This window comes from Ascaphus truei, chromosome 2, assembly GCF_040206685.1.
Source record: "Ascaphus truei isolate aAscTru1 chromosome 2, aAscTru1.hap1, whole genome shotgun sequence".
In the NCBI taxonomy this organism is placed as follows: Eukaryota; Metazoa; Chordata; class Amphibia; order Anura; family Ascaphidae; genus Ascaphus; species Ascaphus truei.
The window spans coordinates 296575849-296598805 of NC_134484.1; the positions used below are offsets into that span (position 1 = coordinate 296575849).

General features: G+C 44.1%; 1 protein-coding gene across 9 annotated transcripts in view; it reads left to right on the top strand.

Annotated features, from left to right (window-relative positions):
- The window catches only part of SLC12A7 (solute carrier family 12 member 7), a 623740-nt gene that overhangs the window by 432297 nt on the left and 168486 nt on the right, over positions 1-22957 (top strand). The window lies entirely within an intron of this gene.

The following is a 22957-nucleotide window of genomic DNA, read 5'->3' on the forward strand; positions in this document are numbered from 1 at the left end:
ATCCATTTATCGGGCGCTGAAAATTACATTTTAGCCTTGTCTGCAATACCGTCTAGAAACTCAAGTGGGCGATCGCGAGCTGTTGTCTGGAAAGTCTAATAGCAATTCAACCTACAGTACACAGTACAGCCATACTGTTCTGCAAGTCTGTGTGTGTAATTAAATTGTAATTTGAAGATTTATATTTGAAGCAGAGATTAACGTTACGAGTTCATACTGTATACAGTAGTCTGAGGCTCCTTAGCTATACACATAAAAAATATGAGGACACATACTGTACTGTGTACAGGATACTAAAGGGAAAAGAAGTACAGTATTACAAAAATATAACATCGCGTCTTCTTCCGAATATAAAATATTTTTTTCGCTCATGCGGATTGGAACCTTGTTGAAACGCATACTGTATGTAACGCTTGTATGCCCGCAGAACTGGCCAGTCCCCAATACAGAGGTGGGTAAGGGTATAACACGCACCCACAGCAGTGAGGGCATGCCCGGAGTGTGGTAAGGTGCGTTGCCGGGCCTGGTGAGAAAGGGTTTACGTAATACTTGCTGAGTCCGGGGTGCCAGAAGTCCGAAGGTCAATATCCAAGAGCCGTGGGTCAGGGGCAGGAGAAAGCAGCGTAGTGAGGTCCAAAGCCGAGTCCAGGGGTAGCGAGGTACACGAAGTCAAACAAGAGCCGAGATCAAATCCAAAGGTATCCAACAGGGGCAGGGACAGGAACGTGAGCTGTAACAGAGAACAGAGCTTGGCATAGACAACTGCACAACAGGAGTCACAGAAGAACTATGCAGAGCGAGGAAGGAGAGGCAGACTGGGGTTATAAATGCAGGAGGACTAATGGTAGCAAGGGTGGAGTGGAGGCCTGTCTGAGCGATCCCAGGGATATGTCCAGGTATGCAGGGAGGGAGTCAGAGATGTGAGTAATGGAAATTGCCTGCAGCCGATGGGGGCGGAGCCAGAGGCACGGGAGGACGAGTAAGAGGATCGGGTGCGCGCATACTCTGTAAGATTGCCGTGTACGCACCTACGCCGCGTGCGAGAGGATGTGGCGTGCGCCGCAGAGGAGCGGCATGGCGTGGGAGCAGGAGAGGTAAGGAGCTGACGGAGAGGGGGACCGGAGCTAACAGCCGCACTGGGAGCTGAGGTGACGGGGACCCACTGAGAGGCGTGTCCCCCCCGATCCCTTACAGTACCCCTCCCCCCCTTGAGGATCGGACTCCGGATGATCCTCCCAAGGTTTGTGAGGAAATTTCCGACGAAATTGTTTAAGAAGAGCTGGAGCATGAATATGATGACAAGGTACCCATGAGCGGTACCCATGATTTCCTCCGGGCCTTCCAATGAACGAGGAACTGAAGTCTGCCCCTGGAAAAACATGAATTGAGAATGGAATGGACCTCAAATTCCTGTTGCCCTTGTATTACGACGGGGTTGGGTCTCTGAGGACGGTCTGGAAAATGTACATTTTCAATGAAGGGTTTCAGAAGGGACACGTGGAACACAGAGGGTATCCTCATGGTGGGAGGTAGCGAAAGTCGATACGCTACTGGATTGATCCGTTCGAGGACCTTGAAGGGACCCAAGAATCTAGGAGCCAGCTTCTGGGAAGGAGTTTTAAGCTTGATATTTTTTGAAGATAGCCAAACTCTGGCGCCAGGTTTGTATTCCGGGCCCACCTGACGTCGCCGATCTGCTTGCGTTTTTTGTTTTTGGATGGCCCCTTGCAAGGCTTTTTGAATCTTCCAAGAGTTTTGTAAATTAGACACCTGAGTATCTGCTGCAGGTACACCAGAGGGGAGGGAGGAGAGGGGAAGGCTTCTGGGGTTGAACCCATAATTAATGAAGAAAGGCGACTCTTGCGTGGGCTCATTCTTCAGCGAATTACTAGCGAACTCCGCCCAGGGTAATAGGTCCACCCAGTTGTCTTGAGATTCTGACACAAAGCATCTGAGATACTGCTCCAAGGTCTGATTCATTCTCTCTGTCTGGCCGTTGGTCTGCGGGTGGTAACCCGAGGAGAAGAGGAGGGAAATCCCAAGTCTCTGAGAGAAAGCTCGCCAAAACTTAGAGATGAATTGAGTACCCCTGTCCGAGACAATGGAGAGTGGCACGCCATGTAACCTGAAAATTTCTTTAGAAAAAATGTCAGCCAAGGTACTTGAATTGGGGAGACCCTTGAGGGGTATAAAGTGTGTGTGCTTGGAAAACCTGTCCACTACCACAAGGATTGTATTCATCCCCTTAGAAGTTGGGAGTTCCACAATAAAGTCCATGGAAATATGCTTCCAAGGCCGTTCCAGAAGAGGCAAGAGGAGACCGGAAGGTTTTTGTCGGGCGGACTTGCTCTGAGCCCAGACTGGCCAAGCTCTGGTGAAATCAAAAATGTCTTTGTTCATTTTAGGCCACCAAAAGGTCCGTTTAATAAGATCCACTGTCCTCTTGAAGCCTGGATGACCAGCAGATCTGGAAGAATGCCCCCACTCTAAGATCTTGTGTCGAAAACGTGGAGCAGCGTACAGACCTCCTTCTGGTACCTTAAATCTCCTATTGATATGAGCCTGGGCTTTATTGATCTTGTCCAGGATATCAAAAGTATTGGCAGAAATAATATACTTTGCTGGAAGAATAGTCTCGGAAGATTCGTTAGATCCTTCCTCCGTAGAAAATTGGCGAGACAGAGCATCGGCCTTGATATTCTTGGTACCCGGAATATAGGAAATCGTGCTTGATGGGATCACATGCAACGAGCCCCCTCAATGTACAATAAGTTTTTGTGATCAGTGAGAATAGCTACTGGCTCTTTGGTACCCTCGAGGAGATGTCTCCATTCTTGCAAGGCTAACTTGATAGGCAAAAGTTCACGGTTTCCAACATCATAATTTCTCTCGGCCGAAGAGAATTTCCTAGAAAGGAATCCACAAGGATAGAGTCTTTATTGGGGAGAAGATCTTTGTGAGAGTACTGCCCCAGCTCCCACATCAGAAGCGTCAACCTCAAGGGTGAAAGGAAGTGATGTATCCAGGGGCCGGAGGATGGGGGCGGAGACGAAAGCTCTTTTGAGAAACTTGAAGGCTTTGATGGCCTCAGAGGGCCATGCTGTCGGATCAGCCCCTTTTTTGGTAAGAGCAGTAATGGGTAGAGCGATAGTGGAGAAATTACGGATGAATTTTCGATAGTAGTTAGAAAAGCCAAGGAACAGCCTTCAATTTCATAGGATCGATGGGGAAACCTTTATCGGAGATTATATAGCCAAGGAAGTCTGTGGATGATTGGTGGAAGAGACATTTCTCCATCTTCGCGTAGAGGCTATTAGCACGAAGTCGAGTGAGAACCACTTTGGTGTGACGAATGTGCTCTTCCAGGTTCTTGGAGAAAATGAGGATATCATCTAGGTATACTATGACGAAAATACTCAAAATGTCCCGGAAGATATTCATAAATTCTTGGAAGACGGCAGGGGCTTTGCAGAGGCCGAACGTCATCACTAGATATTCATAATGACCCGAACGCATGTTAAATGCAGTTTTCCATTCGTCACCGTCTCGTATTCGGATTAGATTGTAAGCTCCTCTCAGGTCGAGTTTGGAAAATATAGAGGCTCCTTGGAGCCGGTCAAAGGGTTCCGAAATTAGAGGAAGAGGGTAACGGTTTTTAACTGTAATCTTGTTAAGCCCACAAAGTCGATACAGGGTCTTAGAGAGCCATCCTTTTTTTTCACGAAGAAGAAACCAGCCCCAGCGGGGGAGGTGGAATTCCGAATAAACCCTTTTTTAAGATTCTCCTGGATGTAGGTCACCATAGCCTCGGTCTCGGGCACAGATAGGGGATACAACTTAGACTTGGGGAGTGTGGTTCCAGGAATTAATTCGATGGGGCAGTCGTACGAATGATGAGGTGGTAGGACTTCAGCCTGAGTCTTGTTAAAGACATCCAAAAAGTCATGGTATACCTCCGGCAGGGGGGAGAGAGAAGGTGAAGAGGTGTCAAGACCAGCGAGCACGGTAACAGGAGAGGTGATAGTCTTCTTCAAGGTAAGAGCCCACTGGATCGGTAGTTCGTTTGTCCAATCAACACACGGGTTGTGAAGCTGAAGCCACGGCAATCCCAAAATGACCTGGACAGTAGGTGATTGGAAAACATCGAAATGATGACTTCAGTATGACCATCTGCGGTGGTCAGGGTGAGGGGAATAGATTCCCAAATAATGAAGGCTGGTTGGAGCGGTCGACCGTCGATAGCCTCAAGGCCGATGGGTGACTTCTTCTTGACTAACGGGATTTGATTGTTGCAGGCATAGTCGTGATCCAAGAAGTTACCACCAGACCTGGAGTTGATGAAGGCTTCAACCTCTACCCTAACATTGGGACCCTCAAGAGTTATGAGGAGAAGGATTCTCTTCGGTAGCTCTTTGGGGGAAGAGGGGCAATTAGAAATGGTACCCAGTAAAAGCCCCTCTACCTTTACTAGGCGTTCTCGTTTCCCGGTTTCAGGCGAGCCGCAGTAGTAGCAGAGATCCTCATCTCGGCGGCGTGTTCTCTCAGCTGTCCGAAGCTGTTGGCTACCGATTTGCATCGGTTCGGGAGCGTCCAGCACAGGAAGAGCCAAGGGAGGAAACCTAGGAGAAGCAGGCAAGGGCAGCATTAAACAGGTACGCTGGCGCTCGTGGCGTCGCTCTTGAATGCGCTGGTCCATCCGGATGCTAAGGGCAATGAGATCCTCTAGAAATGAGGGACGAACATGAGCTGTGAGATCATACTTGGGGGATTCGGACAAACCCTGCCAGTATGCCGCGGCGAGAGCTTCATCATTCCACTGAGTCTCTGCAGCGATGGTGCGGAACTCCACCGCGTATCTTGCAGCCAACCTGCGACCCTGGGAGAGATGAAACAAGGAAGAAGCGGCAGTCTCCCTACGCGCTGGTGTGTCAAAGACCTGCTGGAACTCTCGCCGGAATTTGGGGTAGTCTTGTGTTATATCAGATCTGTGCTCCCAGAGGGGAGAAGCCCAAGCGAGAGCGTCGCCCGTGAGCAGGGCATAGACATAGGCCACTTTAGAACGACCTGAGGAAAACCGAGATGGGGACATCTCGAACTGGACGTCACTTTGGTTCAAGAATCCCCGGCAAGTAAGGGGGTCCCCGGCATACCGGTTGGGAGTTGGAATACGTGGCTCAAAGCTGCCCATAGGTACTGGGGCAGGAGTGGACAGTGCAGCTGGTGATTCCCGCAAGGAGAGTTTAGAAAGTTCTTGCGCCACGGCCGTGACGTGGTCGCATAAAAATTGCCAGTGATCCATTGATCCATAGTGACACCTTGGCCCACCTCAGAGGGGTCTGCATTTGTTGGGCTCTGCATAATCTAACACCATTGCCGGGCCTGGTGAGAAAGGGTTACGTGATACTTGCTGAGTCCGGGGTGCCAGAAGTCCGAAGGTAAATATCCAAGAGCCATGGGTCAGGGGCAGGAAAAAGCAGCGTAGTGAGGTCTAAAGCCGAGTCGAGGGGTAGCGAGGTACACGAAGTCAAACAAGAGCCGAGATCAAATCCAAAGGTATCCAACAGGGGCAGGGACAGGAACGTGAGCTGTAACAGAGAACAGAGCTTGGCATAGACAACTGCACAACAGGAGTCACAGAAGAACTATGCAGAGCGAGAAAGGAGAGGGCAGACTGGGGTTATAAATGCAGGAGGACCAATGGTAGCAAGGGGTGGAGTGGAGGCCTGTCTGTTACGCCAGTGCTGCCCGCAGACCAGACCCGTCCCCTGAGCTGAAGGGTAAGTGGTAATACATGCGCCCGCAGCAAAGGGAGCGTGTCCGGAGTGTGGTATGAAGCATTGCCAGGCCAGGTGTAGTAAGGTAGACAATACTTGCCGGTACCGGTTGTAGAGATAGAGTGAATGATGCCTTGCCGAAGTCAGGGAGTGGAGAGTGGAGATAGGTCGTAGTCCAAGCCGTGTTCAAGGGGTTACCAGAGTGAGCGTTGTCCAAAGAGTGCCGAGATCGAGAGCCAGAGGGGGTAATCGTACGAGCTGCGTCAGAACCTGTGAAAACACTGAGAGAATCCAGAAGTACTTCCATACAGAGACTATGTCGAGCAAAGACTGAGAGCAGAGAGGAGCTAGATAGAGCAGGAAGGTCCAATTAGGAACCGTCCGGGGGACGGGAATAAGAGTGTGCAGACTGAGCGTGCTCCGTAACTCGTGTACGCATGTGAACCGAGCCAGTGGATGGTGCAGGTGTGCGTGCAGGAGGGCGTGGGCGCGCCCGGCGCTGAGCAGAGGAATCGCCGAGGGGAGTGATCCCGCGACGGCGGCAGGGGTGAGGAGCCGTGGAGGCCGGTAAGGCAGGGTTGTTTTGTGTGTCCAGGGGCTCCCTGCGGGGAGGGAGTGCTCTGTGTGGGGAGCGAGGAAAACACCGATTCCTGACACTGTCTGAGCGATCCCAGGTATAGGTCCAGGTGTGCAGGGAGGGAGTCAGAGAGGAGAGTAATGGAAATCTCCTGCAGCCGATGGGGGGCGGAGCCAGCGGCATGGGAGGACAAGTAAGAGGATCGGCTGCATGCGCACTCTGTAAGATTGCCGTGCGCGTGCCCCGGCCGCGTGCGAGAGGATGTGGCATGCGCCGCGGAGGAGCGGCATGGCGTGGGAGCAGGAGAGGTAAGGAGCCGACGGAGAGGGGGACCGGAGCTAACAGCCGCACTGGGAGCTGAGGTGACGGGGACCCACTGAGAGGGAGGTGTCCCCCGATCCCTTACACTGTATGCGTGTCATCACATTTCTATATGTATTATTTATTAATCAATACTTTTGCTAGGGTTGCGCTTCTTTTCCTATTATTTTTATTTTATGCGCATGCGTGTACGTCTCATTGGAACCTTGTTGAAACACATATGCGTGTCATCACATTTATGCGCATGCGTATATGTCTCATTGGAACCTTGTTGAAATTCATATGAATGTTATCACATTTATGCGCATGCGTGTATGTCTCATTGGAACCTTGTTGAAACGCATATGTGTGCAATAATGGTGAATAAGGAGGCGCTAACACCCTTCAGTGCTTATTAATACAATTTAACTGTGATATAAATAAATAGTAACAAGTGCAAAATCAAGTGAAATAACAATATAAAGGTGTCACCCCCCTGCTTCTACCCTCCGGTGGGGTTGTCTTCACTCTTCCCCAGAAATGTAGATAATTTTCACACGATCCAGGGGGAGCATGGGGGATATAAACACACAAAAACAACAATCTTAGTGTAGATGTAACCAATACAATGGTCCCTAGTGAATCTTGGCCCCTATGTGCAGCCTACTGTACTCACAAGAAGGTGGTGGTTTTCAAGCAGAGGTGACTAAGGTCAGGCTGTGGACTTCAGGAATTGCAGAGTTGCTCCTTCACTGGGGAATTACGACCTCAGCAAGAGAGAAATGAACGCACATAGCACAGATCATATAATTCAAACAATTTATAAAACTCTAAAAAAGTGCACACTTACAGTGTTGCAAATTTAAAACAGCATGTAAGCTATAATCAGCTTTAAAGTGACCACTGGGAGATAAGTGCCGCCTCTCACCGCACCGAACCGGACGGGAACTCCGGCTAGACCCCTCGTTGGTATACTAGAGACGCTGGGGACGCTGCTCCGTCGCCGGTTCCCAGATGTTGACGTCACTTCCGGTTTCGCTGCAGCGGTGTAGGCTGAGATTCCTCTCTCCACAGTCGCGTATGGTGAATAAGGAGGCGCTAACACCCTTAAGTGCTTATTAATACAATTTAACTGTGATATAAATGATATACTGTGAAACGCATATGTGTGTCATCACATTTAGGCACATTCGTGTATGACTTCTCATTCAATTTAAATTTCAAGTCTGAAAAAAACAAACTTTTTTTCGTTTCTCGACTTGGGCTTGCATAACAATTTTGGCTATTCTGAGATTCAATCACTACTGTAGCTTTTAAATTCTACACTAGTCATGTACGTACTGTATGAGGTGGGTAGCATACTGTGACTCTTATAAGAAACCCCCAAAATAAAAAGTTATAATCTTTTATTCTATACAGTATGTATTTATTCTACAGTATATGTCCAGTATTATATATGTATTGTTTTAATACTGTTTTGATTTAATGCGCATGCGTGTATGACTTCTCATTCAATTTGAATTTCAAGTCTGAAAAAAAAATCCCTTTTTTCGTTTCTCGACATGGGCTTGCATAACAATTTTTGATATTCTGAGAATCAATCACTACTGTAGCTTTTTAATTCTACACTAGTCATGTACGTACTTTATGAGGTGGGTGGCATACTGTGATTTTTATTTGGGGTTGTTGGGCTCAAAACATATGATGACCTGTTGAAAATATTTATTTGAACTAATAATCCAGCATACAGCGCTCTCCCCCTCCCCCCACACACACACAACGCTAAAGTATTTATTGACACCTCTCCCAAACCATTCCTTTGTAATTGGTGGCTTACTAGAAGTGAAAAAGGATGAGAGGAGCACACGAGCCAAATGGAGCAGGAAGGACCCAAAGTCAAAAAATGAATAAAAGGGCACTTTAATATGTCATGAGACTTATCCAACGCGTTTCGAACGTCACAGCATTCTTTATCAAGGATAATAATACAGTGTAACACCACCCATTAAATACTCTCTTACCTGTAAGCAATTCGCGCCAAAAACGGCATTGCGATGACGTCATGAGCAATGCGCACTATTGCGCATGCGCAGAGCGACACGGTGCCGTCTAAGGGCAGAACTGTCAATACAAGCAGGAGGAAGCCAAACAAGTAAGGGCAAATGCATACGGCAGCTGTAATAGGACAAAAAGGATCCCAAAACTGTAATAGCAAGGATAAGGACTAAAGATCTTCTATATCCCCAACAAAATAATGATAAATAAAGAAAAAAAGCATAAATAACACTGTAAAATGAATATAGCCCAAGAAAAATATTAAAATAAAGATATATGAAAATTTAAAAATTTTAAATTTAAAAAAACAAAGAAACATAATAGCTATGATAAAAAACTAAAATGATACTATCTTGACATGTGATAACAAGGGAATAACTATTAAGAATAAATATAATAATTGAAAATAATGACATATCTAATAAACACAGAAAAATGCAGAACACAAGCAAAAAAAAATATAAGTAAGCAGAAGGAGGGCAGCAGGAAAAATGTTAGAAAAAACATTTGGAAAAAATGTTTAGAAAAAATGTTTAAAAGAAACATATATGTAACAAGGAATAATGCTAATAAGAAAACAAAAACCTTTATAAATAAAAGTAAGGAAATATTGATAATTAAAAAATTAAAGAATCTATGTTTGGTTCTATAATAAATGTATCTACAGAAAATGGGCCAATTGCCAATCAATATTTAAACCCATAGGGAGGCGCGTTTGAAGAATAAATATCCAGTATGCTTCCCTATGATTCAATAAATTGATACGGTCACCTCCTCTAGGTCTGTTATTAATTAATTCTATACCCAGGAATGAAAAATTCCTGATACCCCCCTGACCACATTCGGAGAAATGTTTAGAAACAGGATGATTAGTATCATGCAATCTTATAAGTCTTAAATGCTCTAATATCCTGACCTTAAGAGCTCTGATCGTTCTCCCCACGTACCTTTTACCGCAGCCACATGTTATAAGATATACAACAAACTGGCTTTTACAATTTATAAAGTTATTAATATAGAATTTCTTAATGTAACTACCTGTCCTATCATCATGTGGATGCTGTAAATTATCCTGAAAAAAAACTCTTGGAAGGTTTCATATGTTTACAAACGCTATAAGAACCACATTTGAAAGAACCTCTGGTGATAAAAGAGGAATTATTAGTTCTAGGAGCAGTTATATCACTTGGGGAAATAAATGAACCGACTGTTTTCGCCCTACGGGTACACAAATGTAGGACCAGAATCAGTGTATTTACTTAACACAGGATCCATAGATAAAACGTTCCAATGTTTGGAAATGATAGATTTAATCTTCCCACTTTGTTTATTAAACTGTGAGATAAAAAGTGGACATTTATTATCAGATTTCATAGATCCACGTGTCCTGTGTTTATTCATATGAGTCTGTGAATGTGTACCGAGGGGAGAAACTCACGTATCCCGAATGGGCAACAAAGATGCTCTCTCTGTGTTGAGGGCAGTGTCAAAAGCAACATTGATATGAGTCTCGGAATAACCTCTATCTAAGAACCGTTTAGCAAGATCCTCAGACTGAGAAAGGACACCGCCAGATGTAGAGCAGTTCCTTCTCAGTCTGAGGAACTGTCCTTTAGGGATAGCTCTGATCACATGAGATGGATGGCAACTGTCCACCCTTAGGAAGGTATTTCTTGAATTTAATTTTCTATAAACATCTGTTTGGATTATTTTATCAATATCCACAAACAATTACAGATCCATAAATTCAATGTGATGTGAATGAAAATGAAGTGTGTATTTAAGATTATAATCATTATTATTAAGATAATTAACAAAAGAGTGAAGTGTAGTGACATCCCCTTTCCAAATAATAATTAAATCGTCCACAAATCTTTTATAAAAAATAATATTGTTACAAAATGTGTTGGTGCATGAAAATATAAATAGTGCTTCCCACCACCCCATAAAGAGATTTCCATAAGAAGGAGCAAAGCTCGTGCCCATAGCAGTGCCAATTAACTGTAAATAAAATTTGTGATTAAAAGTGAAAAAATTGTGCGTGAGAAGAAAGAAAATGGCGTCTAGAATAAATGCAGATTGAAAAATTGAAATTTCTGGTATCTCAATAAATTGGCGACTAGCTGCCATCCCATGATCATGCTGTATAATTGAATAAAGAGATATAACATCAAGTGTTACCCACAAATAATGATTATCCCAAGTAACATGTTTAATTTGACTAAGAAGATCACCAGAGTCCAGTATAAAAGAGGGTAGTTTTTTCACAAAAGGTTGAAGAAAATTGTTAACATATCTAGACAGACCATCTCCCAAAGATCCAATACTAGAGACAATTGGTCGACCAGGAGGGTCGACCAATGTCTTATGGATTTTTGGAAGATGGTGGAAGATAGGAACAATAGGATGTGATGGAATGATATATTGAACCTCATCACTGGAAAGAACTTCTATAATGACACCTGAGTCTACCAGTTCAACAAGGGCTTCTAAAAAGTGTGGTGTAGGATCCGCGGGTAGCACAAGGTAGGACAAACCATCGTCAAGTTGGCGTAAAGCCTCCTTGACATAACTGTCTCTACTCTGCACCACCACAGCGCCTCCCTTATCCGTACTCTTTATAACCAATGAAGAATTAGTTTGAAGAGTTTTCAAAGCCAGGCGTTCGCCTTGATTCAAATTGTCATGATTAATACGTGAAAATGAAAACCCTTGAGCTAGAAGACGAAGGTCCCTGATGACTCGGTTTTCAAACATAGTTCTAAATTGACCTTTAATGTGAGTGGGGTAGAAGATAGAGCTCTTTTTTAGGCCTGAATTCCATTCAAAAAAGGTAGGTACAATAATTTCATCAGAAGTCTGCTCCGACAGGAGGTCATTCATATCCTGTAAGGTGCAAAAATCATTGAAAGTATGCAAAGCAGTAGATACCGGAGGAACGGAGTCAGATGAGGGGACATCACCCTCGGTAACGGGTGGTGTCCCCCCATCCAAGTCACCCACTCCTGTCGACCCAATAACATTATCACTTAATTTATCAAAAAACTTTTTCAAAGATAATTTGCGAACAAATTTATAAACATCAATAGTAGTACTGAATAAATCGAAATTGGTGGCTTAGTTTAATCTTTGAGTCTTTGTTTACAGTAATTGTGTCGCTGAGTCTTCTTGAGGCCTTTGAGGCTTAATGTATGCGCACGTGTGATAATCCCTTCTTGAATGACTCGAATGACTTTGTTGAGCTGTGTTGTCTCCCTCATTCGCACACACGCATGCGCACACGCGATAAGTCATTCCTTTTTTTTTGTTGGCATGGGATGAGTTTAACCGCTGGCCATAAGATTTCTCTGAACCACTAATCCCGCTCACACTGCGACTGCAGCACCTACTGTAGCCCACCCGCAACCACTTCACACACCAAGCCAAACTTTACCCAAACCAATTCACCTGTGATAAGCCCTTCATGGAGAATCCCCCACACATTCAAACTGAATTGCAAGTTCAAAATAAAATAAACCCTTTTTTAAGGACTTATTGAAATAAAGATAAAGAAAAGCTCCCTATATGCCGCACAAGAGGACACCTATACCTGTATTAAAACTTACTATTTATTAATAAACGATTAAAATATATTTATTGCAGCAATAATGTGAACCAAAGTAATTAAAAAAGTGAATTAAAAACGGAGAGGTTAGCTGTGTGCCTAGTACAAACTAACAGTGTAAATAGGAACCACTATTATAAATCTGAGTATCCCACAACTATATAATTATACTAGAGGTGGTAGTGATTCTGTTACAATTTGATGTCGTTTGAAATCTACTCCTAAATGGTAATAAAGGGTGTAACCTGAAATAATGTATACGCTCAAAATAAATATAGTTGAGCCTGGTAAAGTTGTAGATCAGATATACATACACATTTGTGCCAGGCCGTCAGGTTCAAGATTTAGTGAGCCTGTGGGTCTGTTATGGTAAGCCTTAGCAGCTGTCGCAAGATCACAAGGTATGTGTCTTGTACATAGAACCATACAGAAGATGAGGAGTAGTCAGAGTGTTGTGCTTCCTAATGAAGTCTCCGAAACACTCTGAAAGGAGATTAGGCAGCAGACCTCTCCGATAAAGCCAGCGAACTAGGTGGTAGCGCTTAGCTTGCCCTACATATGGTGCTTGCCCTACGTATGCTAAGCGCTACCACCTAGTTCGCTGGCTTTATCGGAGAGGTCTGCTGCCTAATCTCCTTTCAGAGTGTTTCGGAGACTTCATTAGGAAGCACAACACTCTGACTACTCCTCATCTTCTGTATGGTTCTATGTACAAGACACATACCTTGTGATCTTGCGACAGCTGCTAAGGCTTACCATAACAGACCCACAGGCTCACTAAATCTTGAACCTGACGGCCTGGCACAAATGTGTATGTACATCTGATCTACAACTTTACCAGGCTCAACTATATTTATTTTGAGCGTATACATTATTTCAGGTTACACCCTTTATTACCATTTAGGAGTAGATTTCAAACGACATCAAATTGTAACAGAATCACTACCACCTCTAGTATAATTATATAGTTGTGGGATACTCAGATTTATAATAGTGGTTCCTATTTACACTGTTAGTTTGTACTAGGCACACAGCTAACCTTTCCGTTTTTAATTCACTTTTTTAATTACTTTTGTTCACATTATTGCTGCAATAAATATATTTTAATCGTTCATTAATAAATAGTAAGTTTTAATACAGCTATAGGTGTCCTCTTGTGCGGCATATAGGGAGCTTTTCTTTATCGTTCTGTTCAACATTAACCCCTTCCCTGCCAGCACCACCTCCGCACTTTATTGCAGTTTTTGTTCCTATACTACCCAGGTTATACTATTTAGTTTTCCCTCCTTTCACAATTGGTATAGTGCAAGGTGCACACTTTAGGACCCTTTGGACCATTCCACCCCCCTCTGATTGAAATAAACCATAATCTTAATCATGTTTTTGATAAGTTAACAATGTCTGCCTTTCTTTCTTTTTCTTTGGGGGGTGGGGAGGCGTTCAATGATTCTCGTGAATTTGAAGGAATTTTTTTTTTTTAATCAGGATAAAAATGGAAAAATTAAAAATGCAAATAATCAGGAATAAGACAAATTTACAGTCTTTATCTTCTTTGTCATGGCCGCATTGCATTCTGTAGTTCATTGAGAGAGGTGGGGTTTGTGTAAATTATGACTGTTGCTACACAATACACACAAATCACTAATTTTACACATGATACCCCTTCTCCCCCGCCCTTCCTTTTTTAGTGCAGCTCTGTCTGAAAAGAAAAAATGAGTGCAGTTAAGTGCATTTAATGGCAATGCGTACAGTATCACTATTGCATATTGGACTATGCAGTTACTACTGTCAAACTATACTGTATACTAGAACTCTATACTCCATTATAACTACTGTATAACTACTTTATAACAAGATTTTTAGTGCAGCAGCTCTGAAAAGAAAAGAAAAATGAGTGTGCCATACTTAACTGTATCATACTTGGTGTACCTGTACTTACCATACTACAGTACTGTACCTTACTACTTTCCTGATGGCTGCCCATTACGCTGTATCACAATGGGCAACATGGTCACAATATGTTCTATATATTTATTACATCTTTCTACGGTGAGTACATTGTTCCAAAAACTCATTATGCCATTCGCCAATTCATCATTTTTGACGGTTTCACCACTTTTCGGATATGATCATTGAGCTGATGCCATACCATTTCGATAGGATTGAAATCTGGCGATCTGGAATTGGAGAGGGGAAAGAAGGAGAATTAGTTAGAGATACACAGTAAACAGTGTAAAAAAGGAGAAACGGCTACCGTACTTACTCCGCTGGCGTCTTAACCCAGTTGATACCACTGGCAAGCATATGCGCAGTAGACGCGGTGTGTTTTGGATCATTGTCCTGGTAGAACCGGTGACCATTTGGGAATTCACGTGTAATGTATTCCACAATTCTCGGGCACTATTTCCTCTTGGAAAAATGCTTTATTCATGCTTCCTGTAACAAGAAAAGAAAAGTGCTCCAAATACTGCACACTTGTACAGTACAGTGCATAAGACAACCGCATGTGAATTGTGCATTATTTTACCATCAAAGATGATGATGCATCCTGGTCCACGTCTAGAGATCGCACCTCACACATGCAGCTTCACTGGGTGTTTTGGACGCGGCTTCATAGATAAGAGTTCTTTTTTGTGGAATGCAAAAGTGGCAAATCTCTCAAGCGATACAGTTGACTCGTCAGTAAAGATGCAATCCTGAAAAGTCTCGACATTTTCGATCCATGCCCGTGCCTGGTCCACTCTTTTGATTTTGTTGGCTTCCCTTATCATGGGATACGTTCTGTAATGACGAGGAATAATTTTAGAGGTACTGTATACTTACTTAAACCACACTTTTACCTACTGTACTGTCCAGGGCTAACCTTACACGCCCATATTTCCATCCCAATCTTTTTCTCATCGCTTTGATGCTGCTCTGAGATGCAGTTATATTGTGATTTTGCTCTAGAGCGTACTTGACCCTTGTGGCACACACCTCATCATTCTCTTCACTTATTTGGTCAACCACAAGAGTTGTCGCCCTACAGTGTAAAGGAAAAACAACAATTAGTTACAGTAGGCCACAAGTACATACTGGATTACTGGCAGCTATATTCATCTGTGATGCTCCATCATTTATGCTCAAGCCTACAGTATGGCTAAATATAAATATATAAATATATTTTATATTATATATAGTTATATAAATATACAGCTATATAAATTATAATATATATATAATATAGTTATATAAATATACAGCTATATAAATTATAATAGATATAATATAGTTATATAAATATACAGCTATATAAATTATAATAGATATATATAAATATACTGAAACATTATAATATAATATTACTTGTACTTTGTGTGTGTCATACTGTTTACAGTAAACAGTATACTGTATACTGCATTGGGGGTGGTGAGTGAGTCAGTCATAATGAGTAATAATGAAGTGAGTGAAAATTAAGGAAAGAGGTGCAACTCGCTTTGAAATACAATGGGTGTCTTAAAATTAATTGATTATAAGAATGTAAATCTTTATCAAATATTAAACATGTATTTAATCTGTACTGTACAGTAAAGAAAACATTCTGTAAATACTTACTCGGTAGTGACTGTTGGTGTCTGCTTGACACTTCTGGCCTTACCATGGGCATGATAGCTCACAGTGGTTGCTGGAACAACGAGGCCCAAAGTATTTAACCAGCGTTGTATCTGTGAAATTCGTTGTCCTCTCTTGTACATATCATGTATTCTCATGCTGAGATCCTTTGAAATCTTTTTAATCGGCATCGCTGCGTTTAGGAAGAAATACAAGCACAAGAATATATATTCGATGTGTAGTCTGTGTATATACAATGTGCAGTGAATCAACAAAATGGATGGTGTATTTATACTTTAATGTGTTTCAACCTCCCTCGACAGGTTTAGTACACAGTACGCCCACTTTTAACACCTGCACCTCGTGGCCATGCACGCGAAAAAATTCAAATATGAACTTGCCCTTGTCCAGATACTGTATTGTGCATTATGCCATCTGTTTCCATGGATCAACCCCGATTCTACGGATGCAGGAATCTGCTTGCTTCTGCCGTGCCGACCACGAAAAAGCGAAAGCCGGAAGCCTTTTCAAAGCCAAAGCGAAAGGATAATAAAGAAAACGTTCAGATGACTCCAAAGGCTTAGAAGCCTGGGCCTTATTATGTCAAGAAGACGCTAGCGTACAAAGAAAGCAACAGGCTTGGAATCCACCAGCACCTATCCACGACGCTGCTCTCCTGGGAACCCCCAGGTCGCCTGCTCCAACACCCATCCACAACGCTGCTCTGCTGCTGGGAACCCCCTGGCACCTGTTCCAGCACCCACCAGCGCAGATGTCAATAGCACTCCTCGCACCAGATCCAGCTCGTTCGCCTGCATGCTGAATAGTTTAAATTGTGTCGATCTCCCTGACAACTCTATGGTGCAAAAGATCGATCTTCTTTTGGAGACCATGCTAAATATGGATAGGCGTTTGGAGAAGATTGAGATGAAGATGGAGAGCAACATAGCGGGGATAAATTAATTGCTTGGAGCTCCTGCCCCTGTATGTCGGACGCAGGAGCAGGAGGGTGGCATGGATGTGACCTTCTCGATTCCATTACCAAGTACACCCCTTCCATCTGCAGAATACGTGTGCCTGTATGCCATTGATGAGGATGACAACCCAGGTAAGACCACGACAGGAGATGACAACCCCGATAAGGCCACGACTACAGGAGGAAAGCATCCTCCCAGACCACCTACACTCGCCCGCTGCCAGAAGCACACCCGCTTCCAGAAGCACATCCGCTCCCAGCACACACGCTTCCATCGAGAAGGTGCCAGACATCACCTTGTGCGACCTGTTCCAGCAAGTCAGGGAGAAATACAAGGTTTCAAGTGCTGGTCTTGCCCAGAAATATGCCCTGTACATCTTTAAACACCATGTCAGTTATGAGATGTACAGCGGGTGGACCCACAACGTTAATTTCGAAGGGAATCGAATTAAAAACGCTCTGCCTGAAAATTTAAGACAAACTATTTTGGCGGAAGTGCAGCGTTTTTTTATTGTTACTGATCATTTAGTGAGAACAGTGAGAGAGACCATCAATGGCATTTTGAGGCATGTAAGGGCTCGTCCCTGGAAGCACAGAGTGATGGGGATGGACTTTGCTGCTTGATTGTTCAGTCGTTCAAAAGTTATAAAATATTAACAAACAAGAAAATAGACAGCACGCAAACGTGTATATGGAATAGTGGGTGCAATGTGGAACAATGAGGACCCTAATTCCTCCCAATCAACAATATAGATAACAATTGTTCCCAGCACACAAAAAAGGAAAAGCGAGGGGAGCAGTGAACCAAAAGGTTTAATGAACAAAACACAAAGGGAATGAAAAACACTTCCGAGGATCCACTTGAACCGGGTGTTTAGCTCCCTGAATCAGGGTTGTGTGTTTGGTTATATACCTCTCCAACTAGTCTACCTGATGGCGACTGACAGCCGTTCGACCAACGATATCATCACAGGAGAACGCATCTGCAATTATTAAAGCATTATTGTGGTTATCTCTACCCCCCGGGATGTCAGTCTGGGCTAACCAGGGTGTCCATACTTTTAGAAAATTTTCGCCTGAGTCATTAATAAGTTGCATTGTGTTTTTCATTCACTTTGTGTTTTGTTCACTAAACCTTTTGGTTCGCTGCTCCCCTCTCTTTTCCTTTTTTTGTGTGCTGGGAACAATTGTTTTCTATATTATAAAATATTGTTTTACTTAAAAAAAAAAAAAGTTGATTGGTTTAAATTGTTTTTAATTGGTTTCATTGTGTCACCTTTTATAAATTATAAGTATAACATTTCACATTATGGTTGGTTAAAATCAGTCAGTCCCTCAAGAAGGGTACAAGAATTTTCATGAATGGCTCGAGGGGGGGGGGGGGGGTGTTGATAAGCAGTTGCATTACTGTTGTGTACGAATGAATGTGTTTGGGGGAGGATTCGTTCCACAGTAAGGGCTTATCAGCATACAATAATTTTAATGAATGGCTTGGAGGGGGATGTGTGGTGTCTTGTTCACATACACGCATGCGCCTCAATGTGATGACACACATACTGTCTGCGTTTCAACAAGGTTCCAATGAGACATACACGCATGCGCATAAATGTGAGAACAAACTCGTGTAGATTAAACTATTAAACTAAGCCACAAAGCCACCCATTACAAAGGAATGGTTTGGCCTTGTCTGTGTGTGGGAGGTGGGGGGGGGGTGGGGAGGGGAGAGGAGAGGGCTGTTTGCTGGATTATTAGTTCAACGAAATATTTTCAACAGGTCATCATAATGTTTTGAACCCCTCACCTCCAAAGAAAAATCACAGTACTGTAGAATAAATACATACTGTATAGAATAAAGATTATAACTTTTTATTTTGGGGGTTTCTTATACAGTAAGTTAATTAAACGTGCAAGTGTACTGTATTACAGTACTTTATGTAAAAAAGTATTGAATATAAAAACAGCAGCATACTGTTTAAGGTTTTCTAAAAAGCTCACAATTATTCTATCCTAATCAATAACATTTTTTACATCAGATTCATCAATGCGCAAGCAACGTTTCAAAAAAGCGATATTATACTGTAGGTCCATCGAAATTCCTCCATTAGCCGTTTTCCGCTTGATGACAAAGTTTCTTTTCTGAGGAAAAATAAAATATTATATATTTCCGTTATTGCTTTATAATATAATAATATATATAAAATAATGTTTTAACTCCCAAAAAAGTTGAATTTTTAAATTGTTTCATTGTGTCACATTTTATAAAACATACAGTACAGTAAGTACCGTATAACATTTCACATAATGGTTCCTTCAAGAAGGCTACAAGAATTTTAATGAATGGCTCGGGAGGGGTGGGGGGGGGGTATTGATAAGCGGTTGCATTACCGTTGTCTTGTTACTGTAGTAAGACTTGGGGATGGGGATGTGATGATACACATATGCGTTTCAACAAGGTACCATGAGACATGCACGCATGCGCCTAGCTGTCCACCAATTGTTCCGTATGTACTGTACTGTAGAAACTGCTCCAGGTTTGCACTGATGGTCGGACCGTTATTGTAAGCCGGTGCTGTCGCCAGTGCAGCCGCTGTTACATTGCTGGCCTGGGATTGAATCTTATTTTCATTAAATCTGACCTTTCTCCTTTTTAAGTCTCCATGATCAAAGATACTGGAAAAATCTGGCACCACACACCAATATCCTCCTCTAACTCCGTGTGCAGGGGCAATACGAAAATAACTTAACTTTTTCCTTATTGCACGCTTCCGCACACGAGCATCAGGTAAAAATTTGTAAAAGTCATAATTTGAGATAAAATATTGATAGATTTCACAAACTGTGGCCATGTTATCAGCTGCTGCATTAATTTCCGACCAAATTACTTAAGCGTATGTGCAGTCAGGTCTTTTGCACACGTACTGCGGTGTACTCATTGTTTCCGTCCGTTTCGGCAATGGTGCAGGGAGAAATAATGGGAAAAAGACACAGAGCATTGAGTTTTTATTATGAAACGCCTAAAGTGATACAGTAACTTCTTCAGTACCAAGGTTAATTCACAATGGACCACTGTGGGTTTTTTTAAACACCTGCAAGTCGACACATTACTGTAACACAAGCAGTGTACACATTAGAATTTATTACAATTCATGAATATCTGCCACCTGGCGGATACGTGAAGAATTGCCCCCAATTAAATCCGAACCATTATAATTAAACAGATCAACCGCGAATCAACCGCAGTTCAACTGCGGGTGCCGGGCGGCGCGAATGCAGCATGAGCACGGGGGATGCACCATTTACTCCGCGTGGCATTCAGGACATGAAACCGCCATGCCCCGAGAAGTTTTAGAATAAAGGCCGGCACAGCAGCAGGACAATGAATTTTCATATGAATAAAATGTTAGGTGGTTGCCTCAGAAACCTGCTCCCTGAGAAGCTGTTTGAGAACTACTGATTTAGAACATGTAAACCGAAGTGTCATCTCAGCCACTCTACAGTTGCGTGGTTGCAATAATAGTTATTGTAATAAGTGTAGCGCAGTTTCCCCCACCCTATGGGAGATATGATGGCTACTCGTGTGGTGCGTTACCTGAGGCTCACAGGAGACCTGAACCTTTGCGGCTGGGAGCCTGGGGTGTATCTGATCTGTTGGGGACAGCGCCTCCACCTGGGCGGGATTCTAACTGTGTTGGATAACCCTATCACAGGACAATATAAGAAATACACACGTGGTATAAGATAACAGTTTACTGCAGGTATAAAATAACAATGGTACCAGTCCCCCCAACTAGGCCACGCATGGCCGTAACCACCAAAACACTGTCCACACCTGGTAACACAGTCCCCAAATTACTGAGGGGTCCTTTGGCACCCAACCACTCTGGTCTCCACAAGTAGCAACCCACCCAATGTGTGAGACAGCGCTGCCCCACTAATGTGTGTACAGTTGGTACACTTGTTGAGGTGAGGTATACCTGCTGTGTGCTCCAACACCCTGTAGCGCCAACTGAAGATAAAGGATCCGCTGATCCAGCGACGTTGTCAGTGTTGGCGTCCGCCTGCATGTGGGGTGGTATCCGTTTGGAGTGTCCCACCATGAAGATAGTCTCTGTGCCTTTCAGTAGTGGTCTGGTCCCAGACCAAAGGCCATAACTACTGCGTTGCATCCTTCTGTGTCTCTGACACTGAATGCTAAATGGGGCAGTGTCCCTGTCTAAGGGCCTGTCCCTGTTGCAGCCACACACTGAACAGGGTAGTCGGGGCCTAAGGGACTCTGGCCTAGTGCAGGGGTTACTGACACCCTGCACACCCTACACTTCTGATGTCCCAGATCTGACTGGCGTGGCTTGCAGTGCACAAAAAGTATCAATATCCCTTTGCAGGGAAGGCTGCAGACCTATTGGCTGTTGGCCGGCATGTGATCTAGCAGCCCGGGGGCTGCTAGGTGTTGTAGTCCCTGCGGAGCCCCTTTCTGTATTGGCCGCCGCTACTGCGCTTATCACTGCGCATGCTCGAGCCTCCTGCACATGTGTGATCAAATCCAAGAGGGTGGCGCTCTTGCTACGGGAACCGCCGATGCCTCAGGTGACCGGGTCGCCTGACACAAGCTGCCGTAGCACTCTTAACATTCCCCCGCTGTAGCGGGGGAACCGGGGACCAGGGGAGGGACCCTGCTGCACTAGCAATATAATTGTTTATGGTGCTCTGCGTAGTTCAAATTTCAATATTCTAACAGTAACTGTATGTAGCCAGGTACCCTCCGGTCTCTCCGCGCTCCCATTTCCCCCCCTCCTTACCCTCAGTATGTTATGCAGGGCAAATAGAATTGCCGGCAGTTCTTGCCCCAGGGCGCCGCCATGTTAGGTGTGCGCACGAACGCAGAGTCGCGCATGCGCAGAGGTGGCATAGGCTGGGAAGAGTCCTGGAAGGTTGCGCATGAGCGGGGCAAGGTCGCGGCGGCCATTATAGTCACGCAGGTGCAGTGTCCTATGCGCACGCGGTTCCAATGTTAATTGTGCAGCACAGAGACTACAACTCCCATGATGCCCAGGGAGAAAGCTGCCTAGTGACACACGATAGCCAATGAGATGGCTGGACTGCTTCACAATGAAGGAAAGACTATTGCCTGCTGGGAGAGGAAGTCAGGACTTGAGACCAGGAACCTGAAGGAGCAGGTTAGGTCCATGGAGCAGTGCTCCAGGGGCTAGGCCAGTGATATACCCCCAGGGCCCAGTTAGTCCCCTGAGACACTGTAGATAAGTGACTGTTTGGTGTAGGGAACTGCCTTAAGACAGGGACTCCTTCACTTACTCATAGAGAGAGAGATGCTGCAGGACAGTGCCTGACTGTCAGTACAGCGTGTAGCTGAAAGAGGATCTGACTCCATAGCAGAGACTATTGGAAAAGGGATCATTCGGCTGGGGATCCTTCCCCTGGGGAGTCGGCGTGTGTACCCAGTTCTGCAGAGAGCAGTGCAGCGCCTCGTGGGATCACGTTGCGGAGCAGTTGATTGTTCAAGGATTATCCTGGTTAGGACAATAACCAGGAAGGTAGTATATTAAGTGCACCAAAGGGCCCCGACACAGGGAAGCGCTATCCCTCACATTAACTCTATAGCTGGTGGACACTCAGAGGTTAAGTGCCCTGGCACATTGGTACACAAAGGACAGAGGGTGATGCAATGATGGACATGTGGGATGGTATGCATGCAGGGTGATGCAATGTTATGTGATGTTATGCTAATGATATGCCAAGGATAGTATGCTGATTAGTAAATACTGTTTCATTCCATTGTGTGTATTTACTCTATGATTGGTCTGGTGAGGGCACACTCCCACCACGCTGGGATCCCTCATCAGTGGAGGCGCTGCACCGAGTGTAAGTACACCCCATGCTCCCAGTAGCAGAGGCTCAGGCCTCTTGTTAGCCTCTCAGGTGACAGCATTACCAGTAGTTATAGTACCCTAGGGGTACACCCGCTACATATATTATTGGTGCTTTTTTGGGAGCTGTCACTATAAAATGAAGGTGAGCGTTGGTGTTGTCTGCCCAAGAAACTGCTTTGAAATGTATCCAACTTG